The following is a 6,000-nucleotide window of genomic DNA, read 5'->3' on the forward strand; positions in this document are numbered from 1 at the left end:
ATGTGGAATTAGAGATGTATTGCAAGAAATGAATAATGCCAACTGTTATGCAATGAAAAGATGAAACAATACCAGTAACTGCATTAAAGTATATGCAATAAAGTCAGTAGTGCAATAAATGTGGAATTAGAGCTATATTTCAAGAAATAAATGATGCCAACTGTTCTGCAATAAAACACTAATCAATACCAATAACACCAAGGAAAATGGTGTACATCAGGATTGTCTTGTTGTGACCACTGCAGTAGAGCTGTATGCATTCAGGCTGTAAGATAAGGTGATGCAGTCAAGTATAACACTGTAATAGCTGTATAATGCAATTCTAATGGCTGACAATTGTATTGTTTAACACATACAGTACCGTTCAAGGCTGTCTCTAGGCCAATATTATTCACATAATGCTCTGTCATCCACAAACATCAGGTAAACAAGGTATATGGGTGAGGTAGCTCACTCCATGATCTGATATTGTTTGTTGACTTCACAGATATTTCCACCCACTAACAATAATGTGTGTACTCCAGCATTGTTAGACTGATATACAGCATACCTACTATCTGCATTATTCTTGTATTTCATGCATGCATGTTCTACTGTCATTGCAGTATTGTATAACACTGTAGTAGTACTGTCAGGTCATATTTTGGTTCCGGGTAAGCTCTAGGCAAATATCAGTCAATCAGTAATCAGCAGTGACTTAATAGCTCAGTTTGTTAAATGTGCTGTATAAAGTACATTTTGCTACACACAGACCAGGCTTCAAATCCAGTGCTAGGTAGCACTAAATATTACAGTAGCAGTCATATAATGCTCACAATTTATCTCTCCACAGGAAATACAGGTAAATGGGTAAGGTAGCCCATATTATGAGTAGAGAATTGTGTGTTTTGATTTCCCAGACTGTTAAAATCATTAACAAGAATGTGAAAAATCAGCAATGTGCAGTCAGAAATAATATGTGTAATCCTGGTATGGTTGTATGCCTGGAGTGTCTGGTAAAAGTTGCTGCAGTTGCAGTGACTGCTATTGGGTTCTATTCCCATGCCTGACAACCAAGGCATGACTGCTGTTCAGTGTCTGTACTGTACACATACAAGTCTCTCAAGTGTTACAGTTTCATGTTATGTAATTAATAGTGCGTAATCTGCCTATTACAGGAATACCATGGCAATGAGTACCTAGATTGCAAAGTATCACCATTTCAGCCCACAGAACACCTTGGTAGTTATATAGGTCTCACCTGATGTGCAAGTGATCTGTGTAGGTGTATACCCACAGTTGTTACAGTTTGGCCCATAGTGTCCCCTGCAAATAGCTTGAGAGGTAAGTACATACTACATCAGCTACAGGAGACTTGTTCTCACTGTAAACACAAAGAAAATCCAGACCCATAGAGTAGATAGTAGTACTGTTGTCAAGGAAGTAAGCTGCAATGTTACTAGCGGACTGCTTTTCCCTCTCTCCCAACCCCTTATCTTCCTTTATTTATTAACTGTTTTTTCAGGAATGTGTTATTATTGTTATGCATTATAATGGATGCATATTAACATATTTTGGTAAATTACCTATTTTGTTGGCTTATGCTGTAACTGTTACTAGCATGCCATTATACTGACTGATCTGTTATTTATTGCTGTATTTCACATAATTTGTATTGATATGCAACTGTATTATTTCCAGTGTTCTGTCATGTTGTTATTACTAACAATGTTATGTTAATAACTAACCTATGCTTATTGCTATACCTCCATTACTGCAGCATGTCAGAGTAGGCTGGTTCCTGGTGATCCACCTACCTTGCCTCAATTGGTCATGGCACCAGGTTCTAGCATGTCTGGGACCCAGGCCAGTGGTGCCCCCTCTGCTGCCCCTGCACCACCTGTGGCATTGGGTGGACCCACCTCAGAGGGAATGTGGCCAGGCCTCCTGCTGGGACTGGTGGCGGAGGGGCTGCAGTCACCCAGGATCAACTGCTGGTTGCACAGGATTGTTCACTGGAGCTATGAATGTTGCCTGCTCCAGATTGAGAGCATGCTGGCTGACCTGGTGGGGCAGGCTCACCCTGGAGCCTTGCCTCTAGCGCAGCCACCCTCAGAGCAGTGAAGGAGCAATGTCATCTGTCCCATGGGTGGGGACATGAGTCATGCAGTTGCTCTCTGGAGGGATGTGCGACTTGGTACTTGGTTCCACAACACCCTCCCCATCCAAGGTGTCTACTCCCCTCATGTGTCACACACCATGCCTGTCTGCTGTCTTGTCTGTCTTGTCTGCCTGCAAACACATCCTTTCCTACCCAACTTACCTCCCCACATGTACCTATGTCCCTTCCCCTACATTCCATCACCTTAAAAAATATATATGGGCACCTGCCCCCCCCCAAAAAAAAATTGCCCCATACATAGCTCTCCAAGTCACACACATGTCCACTGGCCACCACTACTCTGGTCTAATTGGCTTGACAACACAGTTATGTTGTCCTCACCCCTCTCTCTGGGTTTTGAAAGTCCAAATTCCTTTACAAAATCTGTCAAAATGCACAGCTGTTGCTGTACAAGATCTGGGTAGCTATGGATCTTTCCTACACCCTTCCTGCAATCCCTAACTGCCTTTCACTATGTTTTCCCCATGCTTGCCTCTATTTCACCACTTTCCTATGACCCCCCCCTTTTTTATATTTTTAGCATGGGTTTGCATGGAGCTAAGTGAAGTGGCATGGTGCGGGGCGCTGAGCCACTTCTATTAGATGAGTTTAAATAAGCTTCAATGATTAAATGAGGTTATTACATTGTTAGACACTTCTACAAGAATGAGCACCTCTGGCAAGTTTTGAACCCAGGTCCCTCTCACCTACTGTCCATGCATTAACTCACCACACCACACAGATATGATGTAAAGCAGCTTTTTCCAATAGAACATAGTGATTGCCACCTACAGTCATTAGGCATGTAACTGAAATAAAAGCTAATGGGGATATGGGAGTTTACTTTGGACTCTGGTGCAATAATATACCACTAGACAGCCAAAGACATAATAATGGATGTAAATGAGGCCTGTGATAGCAGGTATATGTGCCCTTTTATCAGCAACTTGTGGAAAGACACCTGCTAAGGCAACAGTGGCAAAGTACATGTACAACTGGGACTCTACTGGAGAAATACAGCCACATAAGGTCATGCACATACTGGTGGATGTAGAAATGTTCTCATAGCCTGTATATCTGCACATATATCTTGCAACTACACATGCTATTGCAGTGACTCAGTAATGCAGTCTGTTAAATGCCTTGCATCCAGTACATTTTGTCACACACAGTCCTGGGTTCAAATCCAGTTTTGTCTAGCAGTTCAATTACATTACTGTGAAGACAGCAAGTAATGACTGAGTCAGACAATCCTACTCTGCACAGGTTACTGTTAGTTAATGAACTGCTACCCACTTTTGCAAGTCAGAAGCCTGCAGGTAGGGACATGCTACATATATCCATATAGCCTAACTATATGTTGCCTACTACTATGCTATTGGCACCATTGCATAACCGATGTACCTTAATCACATGCCTCGATTAGACTGCACAGGGTACCCTTACCCTGGCTCTGTCATAAAGACAGGACTGACACAGCTGCCATGGTTACATGTACAGCTTACCGTCCTCAAAGGTATCCACACCCCTCCCCCCCTGTGTGCGCTAGGCTGCAGCATGCACAGCTGTATGTAAAGGCAGCTGCTACAGACTGCCCATACCTCCCAACCCCCTAGAAAAAGAAAACTGGACACAGCCATATGTAAATGGGGGGGGCTAAGGCCCACAGATAGGGGCATGTTTAATGGTTTGCCCCTACATAGATAGTAGGTTGATAGAATAACAGCTATTGCATTAGCATGCATATTCTGACTGGTATAAAGTCTGACAATCAAGTGTGTCTCTTTCCTTACTGACCTCAACACACAATGTTTGGCACTGAACTACCAGATGACCACTATGTTATGGGACACTGACCACACATAGGCGAAACTGTGGACATTCTCCATAAATCTCTATAGTTGACAGTTATGGTACCTAACCTGTGTGATGTTGTACTCTCCACACCTCAGTGATGTTCATCATAACAACTAAGAAAGGGGCGCAAGTCTACATGAAGACCTTATATATTGCACTGTGTTGGCATGTCACTGGCCAATGATAGTGCAATTCAGCAGTTTTGGCTGCAATTAGCAATTCTAAGCCACAGATTGGTGCAGAGGCAATTACCTGCTAATTAGCAGTACTTTAAAAAGGCAAGCAGCTGCTTATTGGGAACAGCTGTGTATGAGACTTAACTCACATGGAGAGTGGCTTTCCAAAAGTATACCAGAAGCAAAGTTCAAAAAAGGTGTATTGCACTCTATCAGGTATGTAATAGATGTCTCTATATAACAGGATGTGGATGGGAGGATCGAGGTATGGGGAACAGAGATTACAACAGTAAGCTTGTCTTAGATCTATGGTAATGATGTGTCAGTGATACTCTGTTGTCCTACACTTACAGACATGCCTCTCAACTGTCCCTGATGTTTAATCACATCTCAGTTCTGTCACTGTCAATCCATCCTACAATGGTTGGCTGTTGTAGGCAAGTTAGTGGATTACACATAATACATAGTGACAATGAGTAAGGCTGGGTATTCCTGTAATGTCAAACGATGTTCTGTAATTCATTACCCTCATTCAATCACTGTCTCACATACATAGTTCTAATAATTTAAAAGTCCCCCTGAATGTCCCTGATGTACTCTGGCTAAGTCCCTATTTCTGTTGACATATGTCCCTGTTTGGTTGACCTCTCTGGCTAACATACCTGCCAACCTCTTACAGCATGAAACCAGGACAAAGCCATAATTTATGGGGAGACAAAGGCCCAAACTCAGTGACAGTGTTTAAATATTTGTCAGAGATCCACAAGTTTGTGTGAAAATAACCAAAACTATGAAGCAAACATCCTGACATTCTGCAAGCATCTGTTTACTTGAGAGACATGATGCCTACAGGGAACATATACTACAGCAGGTTTGCATTGTTTTCTGTCATTGTGGCACACTGGTGTTGCTGGACTGTTCCATACAGTTGTTGTAATGGCACACTGTTAAGTGTTGGCAGTAAACACATGACAAATTAGTAGGAGTTTGCCCATAGTGGACACACCACAGTAGACTGTAGTGCTGGGTGTTGAAACATACAGCAGAATCTGTCATGGTACACAAGGACAGACTCCAGTATTGCTACTATCTTGGTGGTATCCACACACGTAGAGTGTTGCCAAACTGTGGGGTATGATGTGTGAGGAAGCAGTGGATAGTGCAGGCCATTATGGGTGTGCTAAATCTGTTCATAGTGGGTGTCCACCTATCTGGTCCTGTAATTAGTTCCCCTTTTGTTGTCTTTCAGGAACCATGTACCACTGAAGACATGTTTCCTTTTCAGAGGCAGAGAATGATATGACAGTGGCTGGACTGAGACAGCACCATCAGATCTTGTTGTCCAGGTGGAGGCATAATCTGGAGCAGCGGGCAGCATTGTGGCAGACCTTTTGTGGGATGTAAATCAGATTGGCTGACAGGACAGGACCTACAACCAGGTCTGACACTGGGCCACAGACATGCTGAATTCTGCAAAATGAATGGCAGCTGATGTTGCCAGAGATTGTGCCACCACTGGTGGATGGCGTGTGACAGAACATCCACTCACAACCACAGAGGAATTCCTGGCAAACCTAGGAACACACAATGGCTCCCGGACACCCATTGCACAATACATCATGGAGGTGGGTGCCACAGTGCCCACAGCAAAGGAACATCCAGGTAAGTGTACTGTGTTTACCAGTCTAATACTGTATCAGTCATTGTGGCAGGCTGTACATACCTGTACATGGGTGTTAAGTCTATCTGCATTGGAGTGGGCATTAGGGTTTATGCACAGTTGTGCGCACATACTCAAAATGTCAGCAATATAGTCAGTATCACAGT

Source organism: Protopterus annectens, chromosome 11.part0, assembly GCF_019279795.1.
Source record: "Protopterus annectens isolate FY-2018-M chromosome 11.part0, PAN1.0, whole genome shotgun sequence".
Lineage (NCBI taxonomy): Eukaryota > Metazoa > Chordata > Ceratodontiformes > Protopteridae > Protopterus > Protopterus annectens.